The sequence below is a fragment of the Zalophus californianus genome, chromosome 4 (genome assembly GCF_009762305.2).
Source record: "Zalophus californianus isolate mZalCal1 chromosome 4, mZalCal1.pri.v2, whole genome shotgun sequence".
Classification (NCBI taxonomy): domain Eukaryota; kingdom Metazoa; phylum Chordata; class Mammalia; order Carnivora; family Otariidae; genus Zalophus; species Zalophus californianus.
In genome coordinates, this window is record NC_045598.1 from 176,668,115 (window position 1) to 176,688,903 (window position 20,789).

At 43.7% G+C, this 20,789-nt stretch overlaps 1 protein-coding gene across 1 annotated transcript in view; it reads right to left on the reverse strand.

The window, feature by feature from the left end:
• Window positions 1-805: 805 nt before the first annotated feature.
• LRATD2 (LRAT domain containing 2) overlaps window positions 806-20,789 on the reverse strand; it is a 62,674-nt gene continuing 42,690 nt past the window's right edge. Inside the window, exon 4 of the transcript XR_003515605.1 lies at window positions 806-921. The gene's annotated coding sequence lies outside the window, so the exon portion shown is untranslated. The remainder of the gene's footprint in view (window positions 922-20,789) is intronic.

The following is a 20,789-nucleotide window of genomic DNA, read 5'->3' on the forward strand; positions in this document are numbered from 1 at the left end:
TGATTTTCTATTTTATTCTGTTTAGCTGTGTGTGTATATGTGCTTCCTTTTATCTTAATGAGAAGAAGCAAATGGAAATAAACTAAGAATTGCTAAGTCAAGTTATGTTCATTTTAGCCCATCAGAGCTTTTTTTTTTTCCCCAGAGAATGGGGGGACCTAGCGAATGTTCGAAATAAACTAAAATGGGATTTTGTTTTTCTTACTCATGCCCAACCTCCTTATAACCAAAACCAAAACCAAAACCACTCTGCCCACTGAGCTGTATAAAACTGAAATTTGGCATCCATAAACCAAGCCACGGTTCTTTTAAGACCTTCAGAGTCAGAGCCATTCTCTCGCTTGGATAGAACCACGGGGACACCTAAATATAATTACCATTTAATTTGTTTTCTCCTTCTTGGGGATTACAAACTTTTTTGTGGCTAAGTTCCAATTAGGGAAGAATTAAGAGAAACCTGGATCCTCTCTGGATCCAAGCAGAATTCAAGGGGGCTCCTGGCTTGGGTCTTCTAAATGGGAGAGAAGCCAGATTATTTGTGTAGCTTAATTTATATCCATTACAATTACAATATGGTGAGTCTGATGCCAGTAATGATCACTTGGAAGCCAGCCATGGTTTCCCTCTGTCTGGCTCTGGCGGAGTGTGCCTTTAAGAGCCATTCCTGCCCAGGCTTTCTTCTATTGTCCATAACCAAAAGCCTTTCCCATTCAGACTGCAGCAAGCCCAACTCCATACCCATGGCCAAAGAAGAAAGGGATCGGTACAGAAATATGTCTGACAAAATCATCAGGGATTAGAAAACAGAATCTGGCAATAAATATGGTACTTATGTAATTTGAGACTTCAGCACAGTGTTCTTTGAAAATGCAATCTCAGAACTGGAGTCTGGAGCTGATTTTTGCACCATTACAGAGAATTCTGAAAGAGTAGAAAATTTTAATGACATTTAAGTATTTTTCATTGGCAAATTAATAACTTTTCTGTCCACGCTAGGGAAATTTTAATGACACGATTAAGAAAATGACCCCCACTTCATCGCAAGATGCCCGATTATAGAACTAGCAACTCCAGAGCAAACTCCCACTCCTCTGGAAGCCAAAACACAGTTTGGCTTGATATATAATGAGCACTTCGTGGATGCTTAAGAATTCAATTCAGCTACTATTTAGAAAAAAAAAATAGAAAGGAAAGAAGGAAGGAAGGAAGGAAGGAAGGAAGGAAAGAAGGAAGGAAGGAAGGAAGGAAAGAGAAAGAAGCAGCCATCTTTTTTTCCCCCCTCTAATTAGCATGGAAGTTTTAATTATGTTTTGCCATTTCACGGAGGAAAGTTTTGGATATTTAATCAATCTGCAGGTTGTGCTTCAGCTTGGTGTATTTGCTGTGAAGAAGCCTTGATGCATCAAGGAAGGCTTCCCTCTGTGTTTGGAAAAGGGAGAGAGAAGCTGGCTGAGCGTGACTTCCTTCAGAAGGTCACCTCTAAACACCCAAGACTGAGTCCTGAGCTCCTCCTGGGGCCATTGCATCTCATCTCCCTCTGTACCCTGACAGGGACACGGTTGTATTGAGATCACTGGTTTTCTCCCCCCAGCTTCTGAGCTCCTCCAAAGAAAGGACTGTGTGCTGTTCCCTCTGGGATTCCAAGTCCTTCCAGAGCTCCTTGCTCATAATGGCTCAGTTATTTATTGAATAAATGAGGGGGTAGGGCCCATAGGGATAAAAAATACTCTCATCATAAAAAAAAAAAAAAGTTCTGCGTGTTGGAAAGATTCCATGTTCTCTTTTCCTGCTAAGGCTGTTTGCTTAATTCCTTATACTGTCCTAAAATATAATCTTTGAGAGATCAAGATAAAAGAACCTTAGAATGGTACCTCTCAACCTGACTGATGATCAAAATCACACTCAGAAGTTAAAATATCAATTTCCTTGTGAAACTCTAGGATGGAGATCTGCAATACTGCTGCTTTGTAGAATCCAGTCGATTCTGAAACATTGGAACCCCTGCTTGTGAAATCAGATGATCCAGTCCTTCCAGTTGATGGATTAGGTCACTGACCAGAAAGAATGAGACACTTGCCCAAGGTCAAAAGGAAGTTAGTGGCAGAGGTAGGACTTGGACCTAGGTTTCCTGATTCTCAGCTCTTTTATCTCTTTTTTGCCCTTCAAGTGCTTATGAGTGTGCTGAGTACTTTTTATGTGCCAGCACTCTGCTGGGTATTGGAAATAAAAGACAAATAGTAATAAAGCTCCTTTATCAAACACTTACTATATACGTGATACTGAGTGAAATGCTTTATTATATCACATAATCCTGTAATGTATTATTATAATTAAGAGAATTTCAACATAAACAGGTTAACTTGCTCAATAGAAAAAAAAAATCACTAATTTTTAAATAGCGGGCCCTGCTGTGGGAGAATTCAGTCTAACAACAGGGCTCAGACAAGCACCTACAGAGCCAACTCTACGTGGTATGCTGGGGTTTTGACCCCCAACACTCCTCCCAGCCTCCATCTCTCCTGGAGTTGCTGACTTCGGTAAAGTAACTCAAATTGGGGAAGGAGACAGACTCTTCAGCCTAATAAGAAATAGACTAAAAAAAATGGTACAGAAGATGTGTCTATAGGAGCTGGTCTTCGGGGAATAAGGTTTTGTGTTTTTTTTTTTCTTAATAGAAGCCACTTGCCGACCAGTGCGCTCTGAAAACCACTGCTTCTCTTGTCCACTTCTATCCCCAAAGCTGAAATCCCTGCTAAGCTTCTAGCGGTTGCAGAAATAAACATAGGAGAATACCTAACCTTCAAGAGTGGACTTTGAAGATAGGACAGGGTGGGTGACAGGGTTAAAGGGCTCACGGTGTTGATTTAGGAGGAAAGAAGATAAGCGGGAAAGGCCTGAAGCATCATACTCTGCAGATGATGAAACTGTCCCATGAACGTGCTTGGAAATCGTAGAACAAAACCACAAAATCCCGACACAGAGCTCAGGGCCAAGGCAAATGATCTACAAAAGCTATTCCAAAATGCCCATCATTTTATGGATTCTCAGTCAATAGGAAAATGAAATATATTATCCAGGACTTCCTGTGCTTTTTATGTTTTCCCTGCTGATATTAACATTTTGTAACACGCTGTTCCACCCTTCTCTTCCATGATGGGGTGGAGCAGGGAGCAGAACAATGAGTACATTCCAGAAGTGCTACGGAGCCCAGATAAAAGAGAAACTAGATCTGCCCAAGGCTAGGGTGTAAGATAAAGAAAATTATCAGGGAAACCATGGCAATGCTGAGGCTAATGCTCAGGGTCTCCTGTTCTGGAAACTTGCTGAATTCTAGACCTTCTCTCTGAGACTCTAATAGGTGTAGAGGTTTTTTTGTTTTGTCTTGTTTTGTTTTTAACTTAGTGTATATAATTCAAATTCAAGATGTCCCTGATCTTGGACAGGAAACATTTTACATCTTTATTTTCACTAACCTTTAAGTGAAGTTTTGCATTTTGAAAGTCAGCAACAAACTAGGGAAGTAGTAGTCTCTGGGATGCCACCAACAGAAACTCCAAATATTCTGAAGTCAGTAGATATCTCAAAAATCATGTTTATGCTGAAACAACAGACGTTACTAAACCTGATGCTAAATCTTATTTAACGTGTTAATAAATAAACGTATCTTACTACATCAGAAAATTGATAGACAGTTCTAGAGATATAAAACTATAATTATTTTCCCTGTGATCCCCTGTATTTAATTGCACACATTGTTGTGGGAAGAGAGTCCAAGGCCCAAGACATTTGTAGTGCAAAAAGTGTCATTACTTCTTACAGAGTAAGTTCCAGAAGTCTCTGTTTTTGAATACGCAAACTGGTATTTCTGATGCTAGTGGTCTGGGGACCAAACTGTGAGAGATTCTGGTGTAGGTTATATGTGTGTGTATATGTGTGAGTGTGTGTATATGTGTGAGTATGTGCGTGTATGTGTGTGTGTGTTACGTGTTGGTGTGAGTTTGGGAGGGCTGGGTGTGTGTGTGTGTGTGTGTGTGTGTGTGTGTGTACGAGTGTGCTTGTATGTAAGTGTGTGGCAAATGCCTGTGTGTGTGTATGTGAATGTGTGTGCATGTATCTCTAATGCAGAGGAATTTGGGGTGAAATGTAGTGTTGCAGACCAACAGTAATGAAAACGAGACAGGAAAGTCAGTGGGGCCTAATATGCACGGCTTCCCAAGAAAGTTCATTAAGCACAGAGCAAGGAATGTCACACTCTCCAACTTAAATATGAGGTCATAAACAAGTAATGCATACCACTTAGCCACCCGACTGTAATTTATTCTTCCCTCCCTACAGTCATGTTAAATCACAGAAGCAAGGCTAGCAGGCTTTCTGACAGTAGTGGATTTATGTATACAGTGTGTCTCTTATTAGCCTGAAATCTGGGCCAAGAATAGGAAGGAAAACAAATGAGCTGTGAGACAAAAGGACACAGGAAATGCCAAGAAACCAGGGCTCCACTGGTAACCAAGGTGGGGACCTGGGGCTCCAGGATCATTCTGGCAGGCTGATCTCCTCTCAGCCGCCGTCCACAGAAAGAAGAGACTATGCATGCTGCCCGCCATCTTCCTTCAAGTGTTTTATTCGACCTCTCCATGTTTAATTATAAACCACATTCATTTGTGGGTCCAAAGGGACCAAAGAACTAAACTTAGTATATATTTCCTGCCAGCCAGGTAATTGCCATACTCGATCTCATAGAACTTTGAGGAAGCTACTCCGGTCCCCATTTGCCAGTTAACTGTGACTCAGATGGGTAAAGGTAGTGTTTAGCAGGTGAAAGTGCCACTGCCATGATCAACCCTTGCTCCTTTGACAATTCCACCCTGCTTCTCTGATTTGTGCTGGGGAATTTCTGCAATCAGTTGGGGAGAACAATTACATACTGTTTTTCTTTAAAAACAAAATCGAGTTAAAGACGGAGGCACTCACTCACCTCTTCAATGACCCAAACGCAGTCCAAAGAGAGTAAAGGGATTATTCCAAGTGCAAACCCTCAAGGACAAATAGGACATACTAGCAGCAAAATCTGAGAAGCCACAAAGCAGATGGATGATTGATATGACAGTGAATGCAAAAGGCTGGTCCAAAGCCTGCAGTGGGAAAGCCAGTGGTATAGGCTGGTTTATGCCACACGTGTCCCCAGAGAATCAGAAACTGGTGGGACTGTGCACCTCTGCATATAGGGACACTGGGGGCTCACAACAAAAGGGTTCTCTTTAAATAAGTTTAAGAAGCGGTTAAACCCCACATTGATTTCTCTATGAATCACAGCCAAGAGTCAGTTGCTTTACTGCAGCAAGTAGGCCTGGAGGTTTATTCTTTGGCAGAACACAGCCAGCCAGCCTTCCCTCTCTGTGACCACCCATGTTAAGGTGAATTAGGGTTGGCTTCCCACATCCTTTCTTTCCTTGGCTGTGTACTGGGCTCCCGGTCTCCTGAAAACCTGCTGAATCTGGAAGATGGTGATAGATGACCCACGCCCTTGCAATGAAAGTATGGTCTCAAAAAAACCAGAGAAGATGTGCTGGGGATTGAGAAGGCAGGGTAGCCAGGAAGAAGCATAAATTTCCCCACCATCATCACCACAGAAATGCTGACACTAAAGGTTGTGGGTGAGATTTTTACAGTGAGTGTCAGCGTGATGCCAGACACCACAGACAGTTGTAAAAATGTCCCAAGTTTCCCCTGAAATTTCCTGGCAGGACAACTGGGCTCCATCCTTAGAGGTGCACTAGGTATAGTAAATGTCATGATTGGACAGAGCCTTAGCACCAGGGTGACCTGATTCTGCCTTCCCCTTGTTTGCAGCGAGAGTAAGGAACATAAGGAGGACCAACATTTATTGACTCACTGCAATCATCTGCTATGTGTTTTTCCTAAAGCAGCAAGAAAGAAAAAGCTAAAAGCCCACAGCCACTAGGGGTTGCTCTGGACAGCAGAGAAAAAAATTCTTTCCTGGCCTCTCTCACCTTCTACCAGCAGATGCTGCTAAAAGGGAGAGAGCATCTTGGACTCTCTTTAAAAATCGGAAGGAGAGACGAACCATGAGAGACTATGGACTCTGAGAAACAAACAGAGGGTTTTAGAGGGGAGGGGGGCGGGATGGGTTGGCCCGGTGATGGGTGTTAAGGAGGGCACGTACTGCATGGAGCACTGGGTGTTGTACGAAAACAATGGATCGTGGATCACTGCATCGAAAGCTGGTGAGGTACTGCATGGTGACTAACATAACACAATAAAATAAAATTAAAATAAATAAATATTTTAAAAAATAAAAATAGGGAATGGGAGAATTTTTTTTTAAGTTTTTTCAAAGTTTCTGCTTTGCTAAAAGTAAGGATACGTGATGAATAGCTCACTAACTTAGGAAAACACTCCAATGTCCTTTTTAATTAGGAAAGATTAAGACTCAGCTGTAATCTACAAGGAGGAAGTTGACACCAAGGAGAGATAAAACTCCCTGGAAAATAAAGGGAGTTTTCAACCCACCCCAAGTCCCCAAACCACATCCCAGGACACTGCAGCGTGGAAGAGACAGGAGGGCAGAGCTGAAGGGAGGGACCAATGCCCAGAAGATGGCGCCAGGCTGAGACCTAAGGAGAACAAGGCTGGAAATATTCCATGGCTGGGGCTGACCCAGGAAGCGCAGGGAGAGTGAGATCAGATATTCCCTCTAAGGGGTGCCTTTTGTTCTTTATGGGAATCACTTGACATTATTTTCAAAAACCAAGTCATTAAAGACAAGAACGGTTTTATTAGGGGGTCCTTTGGAGAATCGTGAGACTCTTCAAATGTCTTCAGAGCATGCTGGACTTCTCTCAGTCATTACAGGGGGGACTTGAGTTGGTCTATTTAGGTCGTCAAGGAAAGGGTGACATGACAGAAGGCAGACGAACTCAGGGACGATAAAACATTGTCTCTTCTAATCATCAGGAAGATAGGAAGTGATTATTATTATTATTATTTGACTGCAGGGTCCCTCTTTGCTACTTGAGTTGTAGAGAATGTCCTTGGGTCACTTCTCAGAGTGTACGGTGGCATAGAATGGAGTCTAAATATCTGGTTCCTCTCCTCCGAAGGACTCCCCAGGTGCTTCACGTAGAGGGCAAGTTTGGCTCGAAAGGGTTATCTATTTCACTGAAGGTTAGGGAGTTTCATGGCTCGTAAATTCTTGAGTTGTTAGTAATTTCTGGCAGAAGTTTGAAGGTCAATAAGACAGGGTGAGCAAAATGCAGAATAAGGAGCTGGAAACTAACTACATAAGAAAATGCTGTGTTCTTGTTATCACAAGAACGGAGTAAGCCAAGAACACGTAATCCGATTAAATAGAGATGAAGTCTCCATAAAGACCATGTATGCATCTTTCCTGGTTACCTTGGTAACTCCTTTTTGGGGATCATGATGTTATAAGGAGAAAAAAAAAAAAAAAACTTGTACATGTGACCTAGCAAGAGCCCCCTGGAGGAAGGTCTGGGGAGAAGTTTGGGAGAGAAAGAACAGAGTTGGGCACAGAGTTTGGCCAAGGGGAAAATCTCAGGTGCTGCAGACCACGGTGCCCTCTGCTGCCTTGGGTATAGTCAGTGTAAATAATAAGCTAAGCATCTGTGGAACCACAATGCTTCTCCTGCCATACTTCAGGCCTCCTGGCCCATGTGGGCACTTTGCAAGCCCTGAGCAGGGATGGTAGAAACTCAGGCTCAGAGGGCTGTACCTCCCTTTATTATCTGCACAGCAGAAGGGGTCTGTGGAAATCTGGGTCAACATCCTTTCATCTCTAACTGGAAGGTGGGGATGTCCCCAGCCCCAACCCCAAAGGGGTTTAGGAGGATTAAATGAGTTAATACACAGAAAGCATTTTGAACAATGCTTGGCATGTAGTAAGTTTTCTTAATATGTGAGCTGTTAATATTGTAGTTGTTCATAGTATCTAACAGACAAAGTTGGAGTAGAACCCAGAATCAGCACTTCAGTGTCTATCTGAGCGTGATGTCTGGGATGGCAAAGAGCAGAAAGGGAGGAAAGTGTTGGTTTGGGGCCAGGTCAAGTCCAAAATGCAAAGCTGCTGGGTCAGAGTCCCTGGCTCCCAGAGAAGACACAGTTCTCACACCAAGGACAATGGTTCTTTGAAGGTGAGCTGAGCCACTTCCCAGGCCTATACTCTGTGACAAGGACCCTGCACCCTAGTGGGTTCAAACCTCGGGCCTGATTGCTTCGTTACCAGTTTGTTCAGCTCAGGCCCAGGAAAAAAAGTTATTCTCAAATATAAGTCAGATTCAGGAGGAACTGGTTCCAGCATCCATGACCCTACAGATGTGCAAACATTGTGCCCCTTCTCATCTTCTGACTCAGTTGTCAGGGCCAGCCCACTAGTTCCAGTGCCAACCACCCTCTTGAGAATGGATGTGGGTTGAATTGTATTCTCCAAAAAGATATGTTGGAGTCCTCACCCCTAGTCCCTGTGAATGTGACCTTACTTAGAAATAGAGTCTCTGCAGATGTAATCAGTTAAAATGAAGTCATACTGGATTAAGGTGGGCCCTAATCCAGTGACTGCGTCCCTACAAGAAAAGGGAAATTGAAGCTCAGTTATGGAGGGAATGCTGTGTGATGGCAGAGGCAGAAGTTGGAGTTGATGTCTCCACAAACCAAGGAACACCGAGGATTGCCAGCAACTACCAGAAGCTAGGAAGAAGCAGGGGAGGATTTTTCTCTAGAGCATTGAGAGAAAGCATGGCCCTGCTGGTACCTTGATTTCCAATGTCTTGCTCCAGAACTGTGAGAGAATAAATGTCCGTTGTCTTAAGCCACCAAGTTTGTGGAAATTGGTGGCAGCGGCCATAGGAAGATAATACAACATGGCCCCACTGCCTTTGCCTACCTCTGAGCAGGTCATGTTCCCTTTGCCCTCTGAGTACCTCTTTCTTTTTTTTTTTTAATTTAATTTAATTTTATTATGTTATGTTAGTCCCCATACAGCACATCATTAGTTTTTGATGCAGTGTTCCATGATTCATTGTTATCGTATAACACCCAGTGCTCCATGCAGTACGTGCCCTCCTTAATACTCATCACCGGGCTAACCCACCCCCCCACCCCCCTCCCCTCTAAAGCCTTCAGTTTGTTTCTCAGAGTCCATCGTCTCTCATGGTTCATCTCTCCCTCCGATTCCCCCCCCTTCATTTTTCCCTTCCTTCTCCTAATGTCCTCCCTGCTATTCCTTATGTTCCACAAATAAGTGAAACCATAGGATCATTGACTTTCTCTGCTTGACTTATTTCACTTAGCATCATCTCCTCCAGTCCCATCCATGTGGATGTAAAAGTTGGGTATTCATCCTTTCTGATGGCTGAGTAGTATTCCATTGTATATATGGACCACATCTTCTTTATCCATTCGTCTGTTGAAGGGCATCTCGGCTCTTTCCACAGTTGGGCTATTGTGGACACTGCTGCTATGAACATTGGGGTGCATATGGCCCTTCTTTTCACTACATCTGTGTCTTTGGGGTAAATACTGAGTAGTGCAATTGCTGGGTCATAGGGTAGCTCTATTTTTAATTTTTTGAGGAACCTCCGCACTGTTTTCCAAAGTGGCTGTACCAATTGCATTCCCACCAACAGTATAAGAGGGTTCCCCTTTCTCCACAACCTCTCCAACATTTATTGTTTCTTGCCTTGTCCATTTTTGCCATTCTAACTGGTGTAAGGTGGTATCTCAGTGTGGTTTTGATTTGAATTTCCCTGATGGCTAATGATGATGAACATTTTTTCATGTGTCTGTTAGCCATTTGTATGTCTTCTTTGGAGAAGTGTCTGTACATGTCTTCTGCCCATTTTTTGACTGGATTATTCGTTTTTTGGGTGTTGAGTTTGAGAAATTCTTTATAGATCTTAGAAATCAGCACTTTGTCTGTGGTGTCATTTGCAAATATCTTCTCCCATTCTGTGGGTTGCCTCTTTGTTTTGTTGACTGTTTCCTTTGCTGTGCAGAAGCTTTTTATCTTGATGAAGTCCCAAAAGTTCATTTTCCCTTTTGTTTCACTTGCCTTTGGAGATGTATCTTGGAAGAAGTTGCTGTGGCCGATGTCAAACAGAAAACTGCCTATGTTCTCCTCTGGGATTTTGATGGATTCCTGTCTCACGTTGAGGTCTTTCCTCCATTTTGAGTTTATCTTTGTGTATGGTGTTAGAGAATGGTCAAGTTTCATTCTTCTGCATATAGCTGTTTCTAACTTGGAGTCTTTGGAGAACAGACTGGGGAGGCATCAGTCCTTTCTTACAGAATATCATCTGGGTCCCTTAGGCAAAGCGACCCACCAGTCCCCAGGGCTCTGCATACCACAAGAAGCAGCCGACAGCAGTCCTGCAGGGAATAGAATTAAGTAGAAATATAATTTTGGATTCACCTTCTCTGGGTGGGGCCATCTGACAGCCCCTGCATGCCTAACATGGCCTAAAGATCAGCATAAAGGTGACACTTTACCTCTGCCTGGCCTGAGCACCAGGTGACTGGTTTGGGCAGCTTCATTTGGAAGAGAAAAAAAATAAATCAATCTCCAGTGAGTCTCTCCGATTTATTCCCAACTTCAGGATTAAAGAACTGAGGCTCAGAAAGGTAAACCAATGTGTAACAGTAGAAAATAAATTTTAATGTATGTGTATCTGGTTCTAAACAGGTCCCCTTTCTATAATCATAATAAATGTCCTATGCAAAATATGCCAAATAGAAAGAGGTAGGGAGTAGAATCAAAAGATCAGGGTCGCTTAAATGTTCCCCACAATTTTTGTTGTTTCCATGTGCATATCCAAGGAAGGGTGTGACCTGCGTGGAACAATGGCAGGGATTTTTTTTTTTTTTTAAGATTTTATTTATTTATTTGAGAGAGAGAGAGAGCGAGCGAGCGCATGAGCATGGGGGAGGGGCAAAGGGAGAGGGACACGCAGACTCCCCGCTGGGCAGGGAGCCTAAAGTGGGACTCGATCCCAGCACCCTGAGATCATTACCTGAGCGGAAGGCAGCCACTGAACTGACTGAGCCCCCCAGGTATCCCTGGAACAATGGCAGGGTTAACCAAAGCTGATACTCAGAAAACACTAGAGCAAGGAAGAGACAGATCTGAGGGATCTGAGGAAGGAAAGGAGAGGAAGAAGAAAAGAATAGTTTTAAAGGAAAGAAGGGAAAAGCAATAGGATAGAACAAAGTCTCTCACAAACTCAGAGGCTCCGGCTGTGAGTTAAGGCCCCAGTGGAGAACAGTTGGAAAAAGCCAGTCCAAACTGGAAAACCCCCAGCAATGTTGTGGGACCGAGCCAAACCCCAATGCCATGCCTTACATTTCTGGCTGTCTGACACACATTGATTTAATAACAGACCTCCGGAAGGGGTGGGGAACTGGGGAACCAACCCTTCATTAGCTGTGCACATAGATGTTGTGGTTTCTCAGAGGCAATAATTAACAAGCCTTCCTCTTCTGAGTTCCGAGCCCACTGACAATAGATACCAGTGTTATTTAGGAAATAAGATATCAACTTCATCATGGATAAAACTGGATTGGAGAACTACAGCTTGGATCTGCTGCCAAGAGGAGGTGTTGGATGTTTTCCAAGTCTAGACCACCATCCCATCTTGGGTGGAGTTTGCAAAGCAGTAGACCTGCAGGGGAACATTTAGCTGCAACAGAAAAAGGCACCCCTTTGGTGAGAGCAGCCCCCTGGGTGCATGGCCTGGCACACACAGTGAGGGCTGCAATCTCAGCCCCCACTGGTCCTCATGGCCACGTGCTTTTATTAGTACACTAACCACTCAATTCCTCGCTGTTCTGCCAAGTAAGCACTCACTCCTCAGTCTGCACACTGGAGAAACTCAGCCTGGCTCCAACCTCCCGATCCTAACAGAGCACCAGGGAAACCATGGGCTCTAAACCTGCCTCCAGAAAAGACCCTGGGTCCAGGTGTCCTGACAGTCTTGGAGATGAAGCAAACAAAGGAGACATTGTGCTCCTTAAGCAGGCCTGAGAAAGTGAAGACAAAGCAGACCACGCAGACCCTATAATGGGCCATCACAGTCAAGGGACATCAACTCATGCAGAAGTTTAAAAAGTTTTGACCGAGACCCACAGTAAGAGATATGTTTTAGTTGGTGGGAATGCAAACTGGTGAAACCACTGTGGAAAACAGTATGGGGGTTCCTCAAAAAATTAAAAACAGAACTACCGTATGATCCAGTAATTCTACTACTGGCTATTTATCCAAATATGAAAACACTAATTCAAGGAGATATGTGCACCGCCCCTTTTTTTAAAGAAAGGCAGACTGCCACCTGCAGCACCTTATTTGGATATGTGTGGAGTCTTGGAAGCTTGACTACCCTAAGTTCTCTTACAGGTGGACCTTGAGAGCTTGTTTGGAGGTTCTAGCAGGGAAGCGCAGCTGCTCCTATACCCTTGCCTGAAGAATAATCCTCCTTCCCGGGGGAGGTCATCTTCTTCGACTGACTAAGTGTGCAGCTTCGGGAGGGATGCACAAGGAGCAGTGAAGGGAGAGGAGACACTAGTGACAACGGGGTGACAGATGTTGCAGCCAGATCCCCTTCACATCCTATGCACCCCTATGTTTATTGCAGCATTATTTACAATAGCCAAATTATGGAAGCAGCCCAAGCATCCATCAACTGATGAATGGATAAAGAAGATGCAGTGTACATATATAACGGAATATTACTCAGCCATAAAAAAGAATGAAACCTTGCCATTTGCAACAATATGGAGAGAACTAGAAAGTATAATGCTAAGAGAATAAGTCAGAGAGAGACCAATACCATATGATTTCACTCATGTGGAATTTAAGAAACAAAACAAATGAGCAAAGGAAAACAAAAACAAAAACAAAATAGAGAGACAGACAAAGAAACAGGCTCTTCACTATAGAGAACAGACTGATGGTCACCAGATGGGAGGTGGGTGGGGGGATGGGGAAATAGGTGCTGGGGATTAAGGAGGGCACTTGTTGTCATGAACACCGGCTGATGTATGGAATTGCTGAATCACTAAATTGTCCACCTGAAACTAATATTACACTGTATTTTAACTAACTGGAGTTACAATACAATAAATTAATAAATAAATGCATAGAGATATGTTTTATATTGTGATCCATCACACATGTGCACACACATCCCAAACTGAACTAAATCTTTCAGTAAACATATTTACAACATTCTCCATATTTATGTGATGTAAATCTCAACCTTTATTGATTTCAACCTTTAATCAGTCACAACTCCAGTTTGAAAAGTTCTGGTCTAGTGGAAGTCAAACTCCTACCCCATCAATCAAATAAATGATTCTTCCTTCCTTACGGAGGATTCCGTGACAGGGGTGGAGGGAAAAGCATGCATCACCTTCCTGATACTTCATACTTCATCACCTTCCTGCACGTTCTAGGGGCCCCAGAAACATGGGGAGGAAAAGACCATCGGAGCCTGCCCTGAGTGGTGGATGACAATCTCAGAAATACCAAAATGGTTCAAGTGCTTCTTTTTCTTAAAGAAACATGTTTTGTTTTGGTTTGGTTTGGTTTTTTTTTTTTTTGAACTGTGACTTGAATCAAAAGTATTTTTTTTGTTTGTTTTTTCTACAAATATGCCTCCTGGATGGTTTCAAAGTGTGACCAAATCAATGCATTATCTGGTGATTCAACTGGAACAAACCAAAACAACAAAAACATCCTTCAAGCTGAACCAATATTTTGTTCCCTTCAAGCCTCAATGGATCCTGAGACTTCAGGCTTCTGAAGTGTTGATCCCAGAAGCAGGAGGGCCCTGGACTTCAAGCCATTCTGTCCCCCTAACTTGTAGCCTGTATCCCCATTGTTTTCAGTTACTCTCAGTTCCTGTACGATCCCCAAACACTTAATGCCTCCAAGCCTCTGCTCACACAGCTCCTTCTGCTTGGACTGCCCTTCCTTCTACCCCTTGCCTCCCTGCCTGCTTGCCTCCCTACTCATCTCTCAAAGCTCAACTTCATGATCACTTCACTCATTAATTCATTCACTTTTTCAACAAACTTTAGTTGAAGATTCACCATATGCTAGAACCCATCCTGGTTTCTTGGGGAATCCAAAGGTGAACAACAGATGGTACTACTTGACACAATGCATGGCATTATTCAAGTGCACTAGGCACTTATAAAATAACGTGGTGAGGGTGATCATCCGAGCAAGCATACAGGGTATCATTAGAGCACAGAGCAGGGTCCCCTAACTCAATGTAACGGGTCATATAAAGCTCCCTGGAGGAGCTATTGCTTGACCTAGCTGAAGACGTGGAGAGAGTGGGGATTCTAGGGGTCAGCAAAAATGGAATTAAATATCATTATTCCCAATTTACAGATGAAGAAACAAAGGCACAGAATGGTTAAATCCATTTCCCAAGGTGCAAAGTTATCAATTAACAGAGCTGATATTTGATCTTATTGCACACTGACTCCAAGGTAGGCCTCTTAATCAGTAACTTGAATCATCTTTCATTTGCCATAGGAATTCAGACAAGAAGGCAGCACCATGGACAAATAGGAAAAAGAAACTCAGTGGGGTAGGCATGGCTCTTAGATCCACGGTGAAGCCAAGTACTAAAGCCCAGAGAGGATGCCAGAGGGGGTGGGGCTTGGGACAGGGGATCGAGACAAACCCGCACGCACAGGACCTGTAACAGAGCATTAAGTCCTTGGACAATGAATTTATACTTTGTCAGCTTCCCTTTCTGTGTCTGTACGATGAAGCTAGCATTGTGTCACCCTGAGGGGCTGTGATGAAGATTATATTAAGTGGATAAAGCACCAAGCATAGTTCCTGGCACACAGCACGTGCTGATTCACATTACTTCTGCTTTCCCTTTGCAGCCCTTAGGTTTTCCCTCCCGTGCTGAGAATACATGCCAAGGTCCATCCACTTCCTATGCCACAGAGCGAGCAGCAGCCTGAAACCCAACCCCATCCTGGTACAAGTGAATCCCTGGCATAACCCTGCCAGGGAGTGCCTGGGAGCCGAGTCCCAGGGCACTGAGCAGAGCTTGTTAGAGTGGAAACGGGGAGAACAGGGTCAGTCTTCAAGAGCTATCCAAGGAAGCATGGAACCACCCACCCCCTGCAGGAAGGAACTGCTAATTGAGTTATTAATAATACTTAGCATTCTCCCCATGCTTTTCCAAGCTAATTAATTCTGCTCCAGATCCTGGAAAACAAATGACTGGGTGTGTTGGAGACGAGCTTCTGTTTCTGAGATAGAAGGGTGGAGAAGCTTTGTCCTTTGTAATGACTGGGGGAAGGGAAAAACTGTTTCACCACTTCCTAGGGTCAAGTCATTCAGAATTCACAGAGGGCTTTCAGTCCTCGTGGGGACTTACCCTCCACCCCAAAGACCTTCTTCAAACAGGAATAACCACCCAAAGGTACAAAGATACAAAGGCTCGCCCTGCCCTAGGACACTGCCCAGAAGTGGCAGGTGTTGTTAAGCTGGTACCATGGTCTGGAGGTAAAAGTTTATCCTTCTATTTCCCCAGAACCCAGCGTAGAGCTCATGCGCCAGAAGACAGGATGTGTAGTTAGCTAGTCAACTCTGCTGCCCTTTAACTCAGTGGGGACTCACTTTACAGACCAGAATCTGTGGGTACCAAGAGTATGACCCGGTCCCGTCCCCTCACGGAAGTGCACAGTCAAGCATGAGACACAGAAGTAGCAGGTAAGCAGAGAGAAAGCTACAATAAAAAGAATGACTCCGATAAATGAGCACCAAGAACCTGGAGCAGTCTGAGAGGAGCAGAGTGGGGTCCTGGAGGAGAGCATGTTTGAGCTGTTTGGGAGGTTGTTTAAGAGACAACAAAACAAAGAAATGGAGAGGTTGGTCAAGTGAGGACTAGCTGTGCCGGTGCTTAGCGTCAAGAGGAAGCAAAGCACATTTGGGAATGTGCACATAGTCCCATGCGCTGTGGGGGTGGGGGAATTGAAATTAGACAGTGACTTTGTCATCACCGAGTGAAGACAGGCTCGTGGGAAAACACACAGATGTAGAGGCATGCATAATACATGAGGAGGGGCTCTGGTGAAGAAGAAGGGATTGAAGGAAGTTGACACTGCTTTTGCCTTTTGGGGAAGGGTCAAATCGGCGACAGATGAACAGGGGAGTGTCCTGGCTTGAGGCCAGAGGAAGCATTTCTCAGGCATGAACTCTTGCCAGAAGCTCCTACCCCCACAAGATTCTGATTCAGTAGGTCTGGTTGGGGACCAAGAACCTACACTTCTAGCGAGCACCCTAGTTTACACAGATGTCGTTCGTCCACAGGTCTTCCTTGGGAGGTGTGGTAGAGAGGTCTTGGTGCCCAGGCTGGCCTCATGGGTACTCTGACTCTGGTCTGTGCTATTTGCAGGAAATCCCAGAAGGGGCAGCATCCACTGTGAGATGGGTATGGTGCTGCACGGGAAACTTCCATACCTCCTTCCAGTGTTCTCCCTTTTCAAATCCAGAAAAGCTCCTAAAAGAAAACTTTCCAGATTCCATCCCTTGTAGCAAGGTCCTTGAGAGAAGGAATGCATCTTATTTGAAGGTACATCCCAGTTCCTAGAGCAGAGACTGCCCAGGTGGATTTCACATGCTTGTTTAATAAATGGAACTGATCTTCATTCCTTTTCTGAGAAGTGTCCAAATGTTAGCAGCCATCATGGTTATTTGAATGGATATAACCTGCATAGGTGACTCCCTATCCTAATTTCTCTCTTAAGAAAATGGGAATGTGGTCTCTAGTTATTCTTGCACCACATTTGGCACAGGGACCAATGATTTCATGCGCTGGTGGGGTTCTGTTGCCTGTGCAGTCACTGCAAAGTGCAACGGACATAAGAAAACTCAGATGTGTGAATTTGCTAGTTACTGGCTACAGAACTCCAGGAAAGTGAACTACTGTCTCCATATTGCAATTCCTTCTTTCATAAAGGGAAGGAATTAAATAATGTATTCATTGGTTCATTCACTCAATAAATAAGAATCAAGCACATACAGAAAGACGACTATGCACTCTCCTAGTTGCAGGGGGTCAGTGGTCGATAGGACACACTCCACCCCCACCCCCACCCCCACCCCGTCCTGATGACATGCTGCTGGATAAGATCACCCCCTCTCCATACAATCACCCACACCCAAAGCATCTTGGAACTGTCCTCCTTCTATATCCTCCTACGAATCACTCTGTCTAGATAATTCTACTCCCTAAATAACCCTATAATCAATCCCCCCTTTTTCCATCCCCATTACTGTACAGATATTCCAACCATCTCGTAAGTGGTCCTTGCCTTTCATAGGACCCAGTAAGTCTCTTCCTTTTCCGTGGCCCCCACCCATGCTTCCTCAAATGTAAATCTTGATTCTGTTTCTACTCTGTTTATTTGCCCTCCTTGACTCCCTGAAGTCACTGGGTCATAGTGATAATTGTTCTAAAGGGCCTTGCACACTGTAACTCAGTGACTCCCAGCAACCATGCAAAGTAGTTTCCAGCCTGTCCCCATTTGTGCTGGTTATTTGTCTGGTCAGTGTCAGCTCCATTCCTGTCCTTTCGGGTTCTCCTTGATATTGCAGGGGGTGTGGAAGCCTGCAAATGACAGTTCCCAGGCTCCCTGGTCCACTGACCTCTGGCCGGGCTCTGCCAGTGGGAGGCATTGGGGAGAGACCGGAAAGCTAGAGGAAAGGAGCAGCTTGTCTGTGCCTTGTTTTGTTTGCTCCCCACTCGTGCTTCCCCACAATGGTAGTGGTCCTGGTGGGCGAGCAGCTTCTGGTCTGCACAGCTGTAGGGCCTGCCCGATGGCGGTGGTAGCAATGGCCCACCTCGCCGATGCGCAGCACACACAGGCTGGGCTCCTCCTGCAAAGTCCGGTAAGCACCTCCTCACCTCTTTGCATTCTTTCCTCCCATTTATTCTTCCATCTCTTCCCAAAGACTCTAACTAATGATCTGCATTGACTCCCTCCCTCACTGCTGGAAATACCTGCAGTGTGCTCTGTTTTCTTGACTGCATATTGATGGATACACCACTTAACGCATGAGAAACTGAGGCACAGAGGGGTCGAGTAACTTGTCTCCAGTTCAACGGCTAGGGGATACCAGAAAGCACTGATAAAGGTGGGGAAAAAAAAAAAACAACAGATACTACATGAAGTCAGAGTTCCTTAAACATGTCATTCAAAGTCCTTCCTAACTGTTTTCCTGTCTGCCCCCACACCTCACAGTCTAGTTGGAGAATGACACCTGGTAGGGGATTGTGTTCTGTTCTTATTTCTGTTGCTGAATAAATGAATGAACGAATGCCAAATGTACCAGACTTGTGTAAAACCCCAGCAGGATCTGTGACTGTAGCAGATGTCTGATGGATCAGTGAAGAAGCACATAAACAAATGAGTGAACTCTAAGCACACGAGCTGACCTGAGAAGCCATCCGCTACCCTTGTATCCCTTCCAGTCTCGGTATCAGAGTGTGCCACATCGAAGACACTGAACATTCGCATTCCTTACACAGAGCCAGCGTACAATAAATACACATTTGTTAAATGAATGGATGAATCAATCAAGCAACAATGTGATCAATCAAAGCCACGGCTCAATGCTGTTTGGAATTCTAGTTTATCAAAATATAAAATTTTCCAGGAGCATGGCACAAAAAGAAGCATTACATTTTCCTAAAAACAAAAATCTTCAATGTAGCAGCCCACAAATAATTAGATGTTAATGTTTCTAACTTGAAAAAAAAAAAAAAAAAAAGAAGCCACAGTTAATCTCGGGGGACATCCTGTATGAAAAAGGAAAAACAATGAGTCATGGATTCTAACTTCCTATTTATAATCTGGGTCCACAAATGATCTGTTGCTAAAGGAGAAGAAAGCCATTAATCTCCCAACTCAGGGAACAATTTTATATTTTGAATAAAAACAAAATAAACAGCATTAAGGAGAGAAATAAATCAGATATGCAGTAATTAGTTTGAAAGGGCCGGATTTTCCTGCCTAACACTCTCTTTGGAACTTAAGCCTCATCCATCAAAGCGAAAGTGTATCCGATGACACGGAGATTTTCCATTCCCTTTTCAGACAAAATTAGTCAGTTGATCTGAATAGTAAATTGACAGGACCCAGCGGGGGGCGGGGAGGGGGAGTGACGGGGCTATTGCAGAAGTGGGATCTGATACTTAGTAACATTTGGTGAAGCCCAGACTCCTGTGCTTTTAACCTCCTACCCTCTTTTTATTCATCAAGTTATTAGTTTTCTATCTGTGAAATCTTAAAAGACCGAGGATTTTTAAAAATAGAATCTAAAAGGCGCCTTATTCATTTTCTAACCCAGTGTCCTTATTTCACAGATGTAGAAAGCTCAGCCCCGTGACAGTAACTGACTCGCTTAAGTTTGCGCAACAAAATCCGCTGAAACTCCAGAACCCACATCCTCCCAGCCCTTTCTCACAAAGCTCAAGAAAGACAAAAGCTCCAACAATCATAAAGGGGCTCCTGACTTCAGGTGAGATCTTTGATTTTTTGCACCACTTTCTGGATGGGAGCCCCCTTTATGCTAAATTATGGAGAGGGTCTACTTCCCTTTCAGATTCTACTTTCTGTAAGCTCCCTCAGCCATTTTTCTGTCCAATCAAAAACCTTTCTCCTCTATCACTTGTTGGTACCTTATTCTGGATTCTAATTATTATAGGATATCCCCTCTCCCTATTATTTTTGAATGTCCTACTAGACTTTTTTCAGCAGCAGTTTGGTTAGTAATTCATTTGAGGCACAAACATAATACGTCTGTCCAGATATATTTACAAATCCCTGCATAGGGGTTTTTAAAATATTGTGAATAGAGCTCTGTGTATAGCATGTCTTTTTCCTCTCCCACAACCCCAGCTATTTGGTTTGGGTCTATATATCCAAAGATTAATGATCATATCAGTGGAAAGAGCAGGGAGATGTAGAAAGATTAAGGATCTCATCAAAGCATTGATTGCTAATAATAATAATATTGGATAATATTAATTATATACATAATTTCTAATAATATTAATTATCAGAATAATTCAAAAGTTGGCTATAAGCTATATGCCTATCCATAATGAATAATTAAATTATCATTCATTCATATAACAAAAATCTATTTAACCATGAAAATGATTCAGGGAAGCACATGTATTAACATCGAAAGGTGTTTGCAGTGCCTGGGTGGCTCAGCTGGTTGGGCGTCTGCCTTCAGCTCAGGTCATGATCCCAGGGTGCTGGGATCGAGTCCCATGTCGGACTCCCTGCTCATCGGGGAGTCCCATGTCGGGCTCCCTGCTCACTGGGGAGCCTTTTCCCTCTCCCACTCCTCCTGCTTGTGCTCTCTTTCTGTCAAATAAATAAATAAAATCTTTAAAAAAAATAGGTGTTCAAAGTGGATTGTTAATATGGGGAATGTGAAGATATATCAAGTGACACTTAATATATGATCCTATTTTTTACCAAAAACAAATGAGCAGATTTTTACTGAAAAAAGTATGTAATGATGTTTCCAACTTTTTGTTTGTTTGTTTGTTTGTTTAAATATTTCATTTATTTATTTGACAGAGAGAGACACAGCGAGAGAGGGAACACAAGCAGGGGGATTGGGAGAGGGAGAGGCAGGCTCCCCGCCGAGCTGGGAGCCCGATGCGGGGCTCGATCCCAGGACCCTGGGATCGTGACCTGAGCCA